We start from the raw sequence: 16370 nt of genomic DNA, 5'->3' as shown, positions 1-16370 counted from the left end.
TATGTCACTGAACACCTCTTAAACGGCTGGACCTATTTGATGATTTTTTTGTCCGCGTTTGGGTGGAGCCCTGGATAGGTTAGATTCACAAATTAGCCCGGCAGATAACGCTGCTCCATACTTTGTTTAATAACTTAATCGCTTGAAATATCATGCAGGGCAACAACGTCTGTCGGGTCTGATAGTTTTGTATATATTACAGATCACGCTTTTGTTATTCTGAATATTACATCGGTAAAAAAGCCCGTTCAATTTAGGTAACGTCATTATTGAAGTGTTATTGACGATATAAATAAGGTCTCATGTTATTGAGGATATATTAAAATGATTTTTCCTTGTTTTTTATTCGTGGGACGCGTCTACGAAATTGGGTTGTGATGTAGCACATCTACGCGGTTACGATGCTACGGAATTTGTTGCAACACAACACACACGAACCTACGATGATAGTTTTTGTTTGTGTCTTTATTTCTTTGGAATGGACACATGAGATGTTGTTATTATCAAAAGTAAGTACATAAATATTATTCAATGTAACATATATATATATAACAATTATTAATAAAGAAAATTACACTTTTATAATCAAATTTCTTAAGTTTGGTTTACTTAAAGGCCTTGTTAAAAATTTTCTCCGATTAAAGACAAATCGGACACACAGGAGGGACGTAATGGATCTCTCGGCAATGATGCTGCTCACGAGCTTGTGAGGAGAGGCTCCGGAATGCTCATTCCCTTGTCCCTCTCGCCAGTGCGAACCTAGATTCGCCAAAGTTCTTCAAAACTCCATCATCAACGATGGTCGCGAAGCGCAGGCTGTAGACCAAAATGGCTCTCCCAGCAGTTAACTCGCTAATGATAAAGCGAATTCTAATCCTAAACAGAACTAACCTCAAAACAATGATAGGGACAATTATGGCCCATTATCATTTTAATAAACATATGAGGTGACTGTTTTAGCTCGGAGGAATCAGTCACCCACGTAGTCCTGGAATGTGAGGCTGTGGCTAAACAATGTGCAAAAATCCTCGGAGCAGTGAGGTCGCTCCTTGAAGCCTGCGAGGTATCCAGGAGACTTCTGTGCTTTTGGAAGGAGTTAGGCTTATTTAGTTACCCAGCCTGCAGTTGTGCATTTTTACCTTCTTCATAAATAAAAGTTTAGTTAGCTAGGACTTTACGCACAACGAACTTAGTAAGAGTCTTAATGAGGAAACTGAGTCCACAACCATAGTTAAAAGTTAACTATGGTCGCGGGAATTGCTTCATTGAACTTGACATTGAAATTAACAATTTCTATAGTCTAATTTTCAACTGCTTTACATTCTACAATTAATCATAATTAATGACACTTAAGTGAAGTTATAATGATCCAACAGTTTTTTAAAGTTAAACGTTGTTAACGATCGTTAATGTTTGAATCTTAAATTAAACAAACACATTCCAAAAAAAAAACGGAATTAGCTTTAAGTTCAATTTATTGTTAAAAGATGGCGTACGTAAGCAACAAATAAAATATGGATGAAGAAGTATCATCATTCGGTGTGCTAACAAAAAATAAACAAAATTTCTAACTAAAATAAGAGACGAGCTAATTACACAAGGTGGACCCGAGATTAGCATAGCACTAAACCCACGGATTTATATGGACGCGTGATATTTCTTCACCGACCTAGCTAAAACCGCTATTTTTCAACTTGACGAAGCCTCTTTGTTAATCTGTCACGATGAATGTAGGTAATTTAATTATGTCCTTTTAAACTTGAATAAAAAGTCCATTTAAACTTGTATTTTTGTCAATTAAAATAACTTTAATCACTCATTAATTATAATATGTTTTAAGGCCAGTCTATATAAAGGGCCTTTTCATATATTCGCTTTCGTGACTAATTAAGTAATCATTGTATGACATTTGTTAACAGAAAACTAGTTCATAATAGCGCTACTGCTCAAACCATTTAATTTACGGCGATACATAAATTAGAAATAATGAAATAACATTAATACGACTAAAGAAAACCTAAGCAAAAACGAGGTACGCTTCGACATCCGTCGTGAGGAGGTCGTCTCCATAAAGGGGAGAAGCGGGCAAAACTATAAATTGTCCTTTAATTACCCCCGGGCAGCGTCACATCATGGATCCAGACAGTTTTATGACGATTTACGGCACATTTCGACGCGGGGACCGGCCCGCTTTGGGATTCCAAGCGTCCACTCTAGTAAGATCTCCTTCACCCCGATGCAAGGAGTTAAAACAAGGCAGTGGCGGGTTTGAGCTATGTGGGGTGGCGGGTCATGTGTGTTTGGGTGGTATACGTCACCTTTTAGACTGGGGGGTTTTAAGGCCTCCAGTTCTTTATGGTAATGAAATCTGAGCAGGGTGACGTGCCGAGGTGATGCTTGTGAGAGTTTTTGTTGTGCCCCCCTTATTTATAGCACGTTTGAGGGCGGCAGCTTCGAGAAACTTCTGTGAATGTAATGTGTTCCACCTTCTTTGCTCTTGATGGTTGTGTACTCATTCAAGAAAAATAATGTTATTTTTAATATCTTAAGACAATCCTTCAATGGCAATTTGTTTCTATTACCATCACTAGTGCGGATGTTTGTAAATCAGATATAGTGTAAGGTTATCTTGATTATAAAATATGGACTATGGGAATTATTATTCTCGTTTTAATATTGCGAATGCTTAGTTTCTGGCACAAACTTGTGCTTAGGAACGAAATTAGTGCAATGTTTAAATACTATATCATTTTTTTAAACATGTTTCTTCGAAATAATACAATTTGAAATTTAAAAATATCAGAAAGTATATACAGCTTATTTTTCTAAAGACTTATCCTTTCTACCACAGATCACACTGTAACAACATCGTATTGTGTATTTACGAAGTACATAAAATAAATTATGTAAATCTCTAAAAGCAATAAAGACAAAACCATGATATTATCCAAACGCTCGCACGGTATCATAATCGTTTAACAGTCAATTTTATTTGTCGATACAGTTCGATTCAAACCAGAGTTTATAAGCTATAAACGCGCAAACAGACGTTTCGGCGTAACATAAAATCAAATCAACAGTTATCCTGTGAGCCTACATCACAATCAGGTTTAATCGCGTATGTGACAAGTTGGCTCGTTCAACCCACCGACCATTTAAGTGTGAACTATCCTGTTGTTCCTGTTTGTCCTTATCTCTCCTTTAAATAGTGCAACACGCGAGGCGTGGGAGGTCAGAATACGGTGGTGGTTTGGTAACAGCTCTCAGTTCGCTTCTCTCTCGATATAGCGCCGAGTGACGGACAAGTATGCATTCAAATGGGTTACTTAAACAGTTCTACCCCTTAGAATAAACAGCGTTCTCAATTCTGGGTTCTCTACCCTGTACAGAATTTGTTGTGGAATGTACGAATGCTGCTTGAGGGTTGCATTGCATTTAATGTATAATAAACTACGTCAGTTTTGATTGAAAGGATTTATATAACTCATTTGTTTGCTTTCTTTATAGTTCTTTCGATTGTGAATGTTTATATTTGACTACCGAATTTAGTATATTAAATTCAAATTCAAAATCGAATTCATTTAGGTAACACAATGTACACTTTTGAAAGTCAAAAAGAAATTCTTATAAAATGCTATTACTTTACTGCCAGTTCTCAAGTGCGTAGAACGAACGAAAAGAACTAGCAATAATCTCTCAGCCACTCTTATTAGTATTCTGAAATAAGAATATTGATATTCGCGTTATTATAACAGGAAAATGATAGGGGCGCCGTGCTAAACTTAAATGACACTATCCAGATGTGGCTTCAATATATCTGAGCCATTAATTTCCTTGGGAATATTATTTGGAACATAAAAACAAATAAACAGCCATATTCCGTGATAGATAGCATCGGTCCCTCTGTAATGACGGCGAGTGTAATAAAAAGTGGCGCTCGTCAGGATGCGGCGTTCAGACGGGATTTATGAGTGGAAAGTAGTGTTAGTGGAAATGCTAAGGGTGATCTCTGGCAATATTTCCCGTAAAGTATTTTCATCTAAATAATGAAAGTTGGTCACAAATTTTGAAAGCGTACGCTTGCTTCGAGTTTGTATGTTCGTAAATTAAAAATACTAGTATTTTTATTGTATTATTTTTTTATATTTACTTTTAAGGTACCTATTTAAATTTTTTAAATCTATGTATACTATAATTGTCATATATTTTAAAAGAGATAGCTTGTAACATATTGTATAGTATTATGTGTGTGAATTTTAATCAATAAATAAAATTTGAAATAACAATAAGTAAATAGCTGTGCTTTTTGCGATTTTTAGATAAACTCACATTAAATTTACGTAAGTAAATTGTTCATGGCTATTATTTAGTAGTATATAAAGGTAATTTAAATATATGTGATACACTCCAAGTATAATTTTCCATTCATAGTTTATAACAACACCCTTAAATAATAGCGATTACATGCGCGCCTCTAAAATGGTGATAAAACCGTATTATCTGCCGATACCACATCTCAGTATTTCGTCATAATGCGTATTACGTTTCGGCTGTGGTTTATGGCATAATGCAGGCACGGCGTCTTGTTTTGCCATGGGGTGTATCAGCCGCCAGTAATGTGATTTTTTGACATGTTTATGACGTAATATATTATACTAATTGCCCTGTTTAATCAAAAGTTATTGGCGTTTATGTTTTGCTGCTCGGGAAATCTTTGTTTAATAAATAAAATATTTATATTATATTGTAATAACACATATGGTTTTTATCTTCTATCTACACATCTTTAGATAGATATAACACTCTCTAGCGATGAGTCAATTCAATGTTGGACTTTATGTTAGACGTGAATTAATGCAATTACGATCTTATCCCATTCTTTGAATCTATGAATGTGTATGAAAACAACGGTATTTTAGATAAGATGATATCTGTAAAATTAACAACAGCTAAGACTATACATATGTGTAAAATAAATTAAGATCTGAATTTATAAACTTTGAAACCATATTACATATTGATTACAAGATACGTTTGTATCTGAAAGTTAAATAATTTTTCTTTACTTTTCCGAAGTTATGACTTACGACGCGTCTTAAAAACTTTTATTTGATAACGTAAATACAGATGGCGCCATAGCCGTTCCTTAACAATAAAACTTGATGACAATAGAGCAATAAAACGTTGTTTTAAGCAGATACCAGCTTTTAGCTTTAATATTATCCATATTAAGTGCATACGCGTCGGAAATGGCCGTACGAAGCAATTAGATATATAAATAAATTCACTTTACATGCGACAGATGGCGGTAATGCGGCAGCCATCTTTGCGAGCGTATAGGTGATCTAATTAGAACCGGAATATTTGAAATTTTGTTGTTTATTAATGTGTTTATTGTAATGTTTATGTTTTAATGAAAATTTGAATAGAATCTTATTGTAAGGATCTATTAAGCAGGCTTTTAAATAAGATAATATTATTCTTACATTTTCAATAAAGTTAAGTCGACGGTATCATATAAGAAGTCAGTGACTCGTGCCTAGATTAATTAGTAAACGTACCCAAGAGATCGCAACCATAAAAACAAATTGTCTCATCGTCAATTGGAAAAGACAAACAAATCCGTAAATCGAAAAAAGCAATAACAATTCAAACGTGCATTAGAACCGTATACATTAAGCTCCTAATTTCCAATTAGCAAGCAGGTAGCGTAAAAAGACGGCATTAGAGGAGCGTTTCCCGCCAAAAGGTCGAGCCGGCCATCTTGTTCGACCGCCACGTGGCGTTTGGAAAAGCGCGCGTGCAAATTATTGTCTATTCCTGCATATGTGATGTTGTTTATGGAATTAATTTCGGTCATTGTGCTTTCGGTAACGTTTCGTTTTATCTTGTTTATTACGCAATTTCCTCGCGGTGTTTTACAAGAATGTTTGTTCTTTTATGACGTTTACCGAAAACAATATACAGGTGTAATTATGCAGATTACGGAAATATGTTGTTTTCTATCGGATTATAATTAGTTTTCGTTTACTAGTTGGTTAACATTATATATTATTATATTACAGACTTTGTAGCTTAATCGAAATAAGGAAAATTTGTGTGTTATTAACTTAAAGTATGATGCGAGTAAACGAATATGTGTTATGAAGGGAAATAATTAAAACTTAATTTTTAGTGTAAAATCGCTTTAAGATTGCTAGGCTGTAGAACTTGTTAAGACCTTAAGCGCGCACGAGTTGCAATTTCTACAAAGTTTTAATAATAAAGCAATACTGGTTACACCAACTTACTATTTACAACAGTAGTAACATTATTTATTTTTTAGTTATCTAGAGTAGTGTAACTAACGGATAAAGCTGTATTTATTTATTTATTAAAGTTCAACATATCATACATAATGCTATATCTACTGTATATGTTACAAGGTATCTTTTCTAAAATATAAGACAATTATGGTAAACATAAAAGTTATAAAAAAATAAAAATATTAAATTTAGATTTTATTTTTTTGTTTAACATTAAGCATAAAATTACTAGTGAAACAGTAGATTAGGTTTTGAAATTGATCAGCCTACTTCTAAATATGTCTTTGTTTGTGCAAAATGTGTATGTATTAAGCATAAGGCGAGTCTGCTTGCTAAACACGTCTTTATTATAACTCGAGAAAGGCGATGTTACTGACTGTTACTGTAATACAGAAATATTTACTTAATTACCAGCAAAACGAACCAGGTGGAGAACGGACAATAAAGGGGTCATCACATTTGATGTAATTACAAAAGTTTGATACGTTTTGTAGAAAATTAGTATTTTGTGGCGTGACTGTGTAAACCTGTGATTACTGTTAACGAACGACAACCATTTCTATAAAGCTTGTGTTTTTACTTTTACACTAGTAAATATTATCTATGAACGTATATAACGAACGTGAATGTGAATAGTATAATTGTTAAATGTAACTATAATAATTAATTAATACCAACTTGAAAAAGAATAATGACAAATCTGTAGTGGTAAAAGTATCTAAGAAAATAAACAATCAAGACTTATAAAATATTTAATATTCAGTTGACAGAGTACTGGAACCCATAAGAACAACCCAAACAGACCAGGTAGCGAACCATTACTACACCGGCAAAATTGCCGTGAGGTTGAACTGTGCCCCAATCGGGACCCATAAATAACTCTCCCATATCTAATAATCCCCTAAACTAAAGAATATTAAACAAAAAAAGTTAATATTATGCAGGTGCAAATTATAATTGTACATAGAGAACGTTATATTTATATTATTATTTAAATTACATGTTTGTACATAATTCAAATACCTCTTATTAATTTTGTATAATTAAATAACCAAAACCTGTCCAAAAACTGTCGTTTTGCTAAAGTGACGGGGTTTATTCTTAACCCGTGACTAGCTTAATTGAGAGGACCCTCATCCACAAACTATTTTATTATAATTTATTTCTGTAATACACAGGTTGATAAATTAAAATATTGAGACATAGAAATCATCTTTCTTCATCACTAGCAGTGCCCTGTGATACACCCGCGTTAATTATATCAAAGCGTTATGATATAATTCTTTATATAAAGGTAAATGAAATATGTATGTTATTCACACCGAAGCAGCTTTAAGATTAGTGCGAAGCAAAATCTTTATCATTCAAGTTCTACGACATATAAAAATCTTTAATGCAGAGAAATAACTAGATATTTATTTTTTGTATATTGTAAGTATTAATAATGTGAATCTATCTATCTATCTTATACAAACATTACCTGTCCACAACCTAAATTTCTTACTAACTACTAACAGACGTAAGATTAATCTTAAATTATCGTGATTCATGTGCACTTTTTATTTTTCATGTATCCTTTTTTCAGATTAGATTTTTTTTATTCCTGTTTAGTTTTTTCTTAATAATTATGTGTAATATGTATTTTTGCACTTTTAGCCTACCTAATCTAATTTTGTACACATTTTTCCCTTCTCACAGTGGCTGCCTGTAATAGATCTAACGAAAGCGATAAGGCCGCCATATGCCCTCGTTTTAATTTAATTATGTTTACTTTTTATATTGTAATTCAATGTATTAATAAATAAATAAATGTAAATTATGAATACGATAATTATTCCTTAAAAAATCGGCTTACGTTTAAGGGTTAAGCTTGATGATGATGATTTATTGATAAGGTTTTCCATTAAATAAGAGTCAAGGAGACAAACATTTTATTTTGATTCATGCGTCGAGTTTTTATAATTATTAACTTCATTTTTTATAAATATAAAAAAATGAAATTAATTATTTAAAAATGAATTACTTATTTCAGAACACACTGTATTGATAATGAAATTATAACAGAACTAGTGACCATTATTATTATATTATCTTTTAAGGGTTAATTGTATTTGTCCCTAAACGAGATAGGAAGTTATAGGAGAAAATTTTGTAATGTAATGTAAAATTTTCCATATTTCTTTCTGACACGAAACCATATTCAGTGCTTAAATTGATAGTGTTTGCTTATGAAACATTATAATTAAATTATAAATGATTTCAGTATTTGGATCTTTACATTGTAGTAAAGCGAAAATGCAAGAAAGTATTAACAAATTCTTTTTGACTTGGAATGATTGATATAATAAGGATGTAAATGTACAAAAGACGAAACGATTGACAAAGATAGGTCAACCGGAACACGAGCGTATGTGTAAAACAAAAGATGGCGTTGACAAATGACAATCACACAGAGCCAGCCATCGTTTTGTCTTTGTTTTACAATATAACACATAAGATATAGCATCTCTAATAGTTCCCGCGTAAACAATTAAGTCAGTTGTCAAATGAGGTAATGTCATACGGACAGTGTTTGAGCGGTTACGCCTGTCAAAAGTTTCATCACTGATTAAAACCTTTTTTCAGACAACAGAACTTTGTTTAAGTTTGAAGGCTACTAATAAATCGGACATCGATTACCGTAACAGGTGGAGTGAACGAGGCGAGTGAGTAACGGTTATATTTATGTCCGTATGTACGGTAGCTCGTAACTCAAGAACTGCTGCATCGATTTTGTCGTTGCCTCGCCCACTAAAATTATTTATGGGCTAAACGTGTGGCAACATGTTGTATGAATATTCTCTTTTTATAGTATATTTGTTAAGGTATAGGTAAGCTGAGAAATTAGGCCGTGACTAATTACACAGAAAAATTACACCCAGCTAAATATCATCACCTCTTTTTGTAAACGAACCCTGCAAATCCCATAAGGCCCAGATCAAACATAATATTTTCAATTCTCATCAAAATGGCGACGATCGTTATGACATCCCTAATAAAACCCGCTCACAATATTCGTTGTACTCGCAGCAATATCGTAATGAACACCATGTATACACTGTCCATTTAATCTCGCACCTGTATCACCAAATACGTGTGGTACAAGTCAATAGAACCTTTTCTAACGCGCTCTCCGTTAAACGTGTAAATTATATTACTTTAATATGCATAAATGATTTGTATTAGTTGATTTTTAAACGATATTTTTTTCTAGAAATGCTTGCAGATCTCTTAGCATTAAGCCCGCGTTTTCACTTTATTTATTTGATGTAGAACATTTTTTTTATATTTAAAACGAGTCTCTATTATTATTAGTATACCCACTATTATGCACTCATTTATTAAAATATTTTGTCCTTATTGCTATCGTGTCACTTTGACAATTAACATGATACCTAGTTTACCCAATAACACACCTTGAACACAGAATTTACCTAAAGAATCTATACGTACATCCAGTTAAGAACTAAAAGGTTTTGTAAACTGAGACACCAGGATGTCCATCCCATGGAATACAGTCCCAGCAAATGAAAATACATAAATTACTATAATAAAGTCTATTCCGTAAGACGTACGTCTATAAATAATGTGACACATTGTTAATTATTTCATACTATCATTGTAACTTAAAACAACAAGCGCTACCTTTAGCCTCAACAAAGAATTTATCTCGACCTTTTATAACTTAGATCGTCGCCTTAAAGGGTCACCTAAACGGCTGCCCGTTTGCTTGTCCTAAACAAATACGTCCACCATTCATGACCACGTAAGGGAGTTGCGGCATTAAAACATTGTTTAGCGTGTAACTCCTGTCATTAGGCCGATTCGCTGACTCCCTAATATCCTGTTTTTTTCATATGCCTTGATAACGTTGGGTTTATCAGCGTTTTAACCTTATTAACCTTCATGACTCACAAGTTCTAAGTACCTATACGACTAAAATACTGTGTCAAATAGCTCTCAATATGTTACTACTTTAATAATTTAATGCTGACCAAAGTATATAATAGAGCATAAGCTCTAGTCTACAAAATTACCAATAAATCATCGTAAAGTAGGCATAACCGTCTCCATCAAGATGTCGCATGAAGATAGTTGAAGGGTTAAACGACCCTTAAGTCCAAGTGCACCCATTAGATTCTACATCCAAAAACTTGTCTTTATCTGTGTAACTTTCCCGCCCATCGCAATCGTCTACGTCAATGTCTGTGGTGAAGAAATTAAAAGTTTGTCAGTTCGCCTCGAGCGGTCGATGGCGCCGGTCGTTCAGATAGTTTAATGACAGCTCTGACTTTATCAATTAAAATTTATTGTATTCTGTCTCAGTCACATTCCTTGAGATTTACTTTTGACAGCTTTGAAATCGTTAACCCTTGAAAGTTATTTATTCAATTCTGTATTAAAGAGCATACTCTCTCTCACTCTGGAATACTCTCTGAATAAACTCTGAGCTATTGAAGCAAAGCCAATGAAAGAATCAAATTAAAAATTTAATAATCCTCAACAGCACAACGATGAATAAGAAGCGGGGTCTGTTTAAACAATGTATTAATAGGAAAACATCTTCATTTTTCGATGTATTTTCTCCCTCGCTGATAACTGGAGCAACTTGTAATTTGATGAGTTTCAACGGATCTTTCCGGAACTTTTTACGGTGTATGAATATTTAATAGGCGATGTTTTGGCGCCCAACGCGGGCCCTTGTATTTTTCAGCTTATTTTCCTTTACGGCAGTGATTTGAGGAGATAAAGAGTGTAATTTAATCAATGTTAGCGTGAGATTTTTTCTCTACATTTGCTTTTATTTTGCTTGGGCTCTGAGTGAAAGACGGAATTATCAGCAAATAAAATTATTCAATTATAACATACGAATTCGTTTTTCTACTAGTGTATGCGTTAGGTTGATTTGATTTTCTATAATTGAGCTATAAATAATTATTATTTAGTAATTAGCTTATAATAAACAAAGACATTGTGTTTGATTTTGAAAAAGAAATACTACTTAGTTGAATTGATAACCTCCTCCTCCTTCAGTTAAATATTTTTTTCCGTTAGATTCGAAGGTTGCTAATATCATTATTAAATAATGTAATAAAGGGAATGAGAAAAATTTACGATAAAGTAAAAATATGAAAAGTTTTAGTTAAGATACGAAAATGGGTTTTGTTTAAGATTATTCATATATTTGAACGAAGCTATTTAAATGGCCATAAAGAAAGCGTTTTGTGATTACATTTAGCTATTTGAGTTATTTCTATGTATAACTGTGTAAATATAATCTGTGCTTTTTGGCAGCTAAAATGCCTACATTTTTTCATTAGTAGGAAATTATACCATACAACACTATTTATTCATTCATTGATTTGCATCCGTCTCCGTCGTCCTCCTATTTAGTAATCATGTTTACGTAAAAAAATATCAATTTAAAAATGTCGGACCGTTGACCACAAAAAACATAAAATATCTACATCTTATGTTACTGGATAATATTTCCGGAATATAAGTCTCATTTTTATATATAGTAAAGTTTATTGTAAAATCAAGACACAGCGCCAATGTTATAAGTTGTACAGATGATTTGTAAACTCTTCGTTCCAATTTTAAAAGTTAATTTCAGTAATTTATTCGTGTTTGTATAATCTACATTTATAAATTACCGATTCGACTTACGGTCCTTCAAGAAAAGAAATACCAAATCTTAAAAGGCCGGCAACGCCCTGTGGCTATGAAAGTGTCTATGGGCGGCGGTATCCAATATGATGTTATTGGATTGGATATGTTGGCCATTTGCCCCTGTTATATAAAAAAAGTAAAAAAATGGTTCTTAATTTAAATTTACTGCCAGTTCTCAAATCAATAACGTAGAACGCGGCGAACTTACAATAAACCGCAAAAATACATGGTATATTATTTGAAGTAAATACAATATAGTTACAAACGCTCATTTCGCAGCCTAAAGTTAATAGGAGTACACGTTGAGCATCAAAGTGTAGATGCGCCCAGGAGAAATCAGCCCCGTCGATATGTTCCAAGTTAATGAGTTACATGTCGCTATACTTTAGTCTCTTTACAGTAATTAGGTGGGTTAGGTTGTTATATTAATGTTAGTAAAAGAATATGTATATTCATATGTCTCGAGTTGTAACTGTTCTACTATTTGTCCCTTATCTATAATCCTAATAGTGCGTCCAAAATAATATACGAATAAAATAATATATAAAAATAGTATATTTTTAATACATGTGTCTTTACTAAGACATCATGGAAAATTACGATCTAGCCTAACTTAGGACAAAAAAATAATTTAAGTCTAACCTAATTTGCTAAAAAGATATTTTAACATAAGAAAGTGTCCAATAACACTACTTACTCTCTCTATAAATGGAAGACACTCTCTTCTTGTGTTCTATTATTCTTTCACTTACCAATGTATTTAAGGCTAACGTACAATACTAATTAACTATTTCAAATGGTTGAGTCCTTTTCCGTATTCTCACTAGGCCCGTGGTGTCAAGGAGTTGAATAAGCTCGAAATTAACGTGATAGTCGCCTATGCTATACGAAATATATAACAAGTGAATAAAAGAGTCTAAAAAAAACAAAACAAATTATGTGCTTCTGAAAATATATTTTTTTTGTTACAATTTTTCTCTTTTTACGAAAGCTGCAAACTTCTAAAGATCTGGATGTATCAAAGTGCAAGGCAAATGGCATAAGGTACAGAAATATGTGGACGGTGCTAAACATTAACGATTATAGCCGCCAAGTCGCGTCTAATTGTGCCTGGATAGTGTTATGCATAATCTAACATTGGTAGAATACAAAATATAAGTAAATAAATTGTATGTAATAATTGTAGTAGTAAATAAAGTGTTGGCTTATTAGCTTCAGCGTGAACATGAACTTCCAGTTTGTGTGCTCATCTAACACATGCTCGTACGGTGAAGAAAACATTGCCATAAGCCAGCATGTCTCAAATCAAAAATTGAGATAACAGACAGAAGGCTGAAAGTGACTTGTTTATAATATAAATATGATTAAATAAACTGATCCAATTTAAGGCCAATGCCCTATACAGATTATTAAATAGGTGGCATAAAATATATTCCAAAATATTTTTTACATTTTAAAGAAAACTTTACGGACGTTGACAGTTTAAACTTTCCAGTTATTGTTAAATATAATAAACTTATTATTTTGATAATAACAAGAATATACTTCAAGCATTTTTAGTAACTACGAAATCACTTCAACACTTCCAAATTAACAAAAACTAAAACGTTCATCTAGATCGGTCCACAGAATTATTGTTATTCATGAATATACACAAAAATGTGCTCATAAACAAATTTCTTCGGGTTTGTGTCGATAAAAAATATGGATCACTTCGGTATTAAGCCATCCCGACTAATTGTAAGCTCACGTTATCGTGAGACAAACGCGTTGGCGCTGCAACGCATAACCATTTCCACTTTTTGGTTTCGCGAAATTAGCGCCTTTTTGCATTGTGTCGTCCCCACGACACCCTCCTTTAGTTCTTTGTTTCTGTTTAAGATATCTGTTTATTATTTTGATATTATCTTTAGTAGACAAGTTCTAGCAACTTTGTTCGTAAATGGTGAATCGAGTTATAATTACATATTCGATTGGAGGATTGAATGATTGGAAAATTGTAGCGAGGTTGAGGACAAATAGAAAAATTTGAAGGAAGTCGTGTAATAATGTTTTACATGGACTTAGTGTAATCCTGAGTATATAGTCCTCGAATAAAAGAAATTGCTTTAATTTTATTTTATTAATTTACTGCAAAATTGAATGTTAAATATTATGATTTCAAAACTTTAAAAAATTAAGTATAATCATAGATAACAATCAAATAACTGACTTATTCTTCATAAGTCAAGAGAAATGTGTCAATTGTCAAAAACGTCAATTGGAAAATCGAATTAGAACAAAGTTTGTGTTAGCTGTGATCGTTCGTGACAGCAATGAGCCGGTGAGACTGGTGTGAGGTCGATCAGTCTTTAATTAACATTCCACACCTTTACCGGATCACTCCGACTGATATCGACATTTGTACACATCGGACTGAGGCACTGTGGGTTCTAATTTGAATTTAAAAAGGCAATTAGTTTCAAAAAATGTCATAATAACTCATTAGATTTAAAAAAGGCAATTAAATCAATAATATTAACACTTCTTTTTAATATTATAAAGTGGATTCATTCAAAACTTCTTCTTGGTGATGAAGTGGTGAAACTATGGAATAGTTTTTAGAACGTCAAACTTAAACCTAGTTTAAACGGCAATCAAAGCATTTTTCTGTATGACGATTGACATATTTGATAGCGTTCATGAGTTGACGTGCGTATTAGAATATACCTAAGTCCGTATATGGGCTGCTGAAAGTGTTTTTCTATGACGCCTAGACTCGCAGTTCGCTATTCCATTCAATTACCCAGTGTATCTTCAAGGCGCAATTCAACGGTCTCCATTTAAGAATCTACTTCATTTATATACGTTCTACGAAATATAAGGTAAACTATTCATATCACTGGATAGTCACCGTCAAATAAGCTTGCAAAAATGCTCTGCAACGGCTTAGTATTTTTGGTACTAAAAGTACATGTCTGAACTTTGTCCACTCATTAAAAACCTTGTCAAGTTACGTGACGAAACTTGTTACGATATATGTATGTAATTATATATTTTTTTCATTCTACAACCTCTGTGTTCTAAAAAAATATAAAAGATTGTTGACGTTGAAGAGCTACTCATATCCAATTCAATATCTACAGGTACTGATAATCTGTTTTTGAAACCAATTAAAAATCCCGTTATACCAACCTTTATAATTATATATAGCCATAAACTTAGGTTTCATAATAATATGTATTCCGGGCTCCTTGGCTACGTGTACAACAATATAAGGAATTTGTTACAATTTAAATATTAAATATTGAAACAAATTCAATTTTTTTGTTGGGTTTACTTTGCCTAACCAATGTTTTTAGTCTTAAACATTCTTCGATATTATTCGTACACTTTCTTTAGTCGAAGGCAGAATATCTTTTGTTTTATATTAATGCGGACGATTTGTAAGAGGGCGCGATCGTCTCATTTGTCGAACGAAATTCATTCACAGAATATTCTACTTTATTTGCATATGCATAAGGGATATTTTCATATAAGCTCACGGCATGTTGCGTACACGTTCGTGTTAATTGGCAACACTAATTTGAGTTTAATTAAACAACGAATGGTGCTTTGTTAAGGTGATTGTCTAAAGTCTATTTAGTATGCGCCTTGAGTTAATTTTTTTATCGTGTCAATAAGACCCAGTGAAAATTTAAATGGAAATTAGAATAAAGAGTAACCTTGTTAATATTGTACCTATTTAGAAATTCATCAATTTTGACAGTTGTTTACGAATTAAAACCTCAAACATAAAAACCTCTTCATCAAAGACAAAATCTTAATAAACCAGAGGGGCACTTGTCCCGAAGACATTCTCTTATAACATTACGTACGGTTTTGGCAGAAGAAATGGTCCTTGATAATTGGACTCATGGCAAGAGCGGTTTTCGGCATTTTATTTTATTTATGACAAAAAGTTTTTAAATATTAATAACAGTTTAGCCATTAATCACCTAATGGGTCCTCAGATTGCATGCATTTTGATTACGTGATCCTCGTCTTTGTACCAAAAATAAACGGTTTTTAACGCACTAACTGGGGTTTGATACATCTCACGTCTTACCCCTGTTAAATGTATTATGTTAGTCTTGTGTTACGCATACAAACATTGCAAAGATTTTCATGTTCTAATTTTAAACGGTTATGAATGATCGTATTTTGTATCTGTTTTATGATTATGTAACATAATATATAAGATAATGTCAAGTATCCCAAGCTGTTTACAATTTCCATTAGATCAGTAGCATTTAGATTGTATCGCAGTTTGTATTGAGGTGGATAAATGAGTTCTCTCTTGTTTCAAACTTTTCCTATCTGATACGCAACTTA

The sequence above is a fragment of the Pieris brassicae genome, chromosome 2, assembly GCF_905147105.1.
Source record: "Pieris brassicae chromosome 2, ilPieBrab1.1, whole genome shotgun sequence".
Classification (NCBI taxonomy): domain Eukaryota; kingdom Metazoa; phylum Arthropoda; class Insecta; order Lepidoptera; family Pieridae; genus Pieris; species Pieris brassicae.
Note: the sequence above shows the minus strand (reverse complement) of the source record.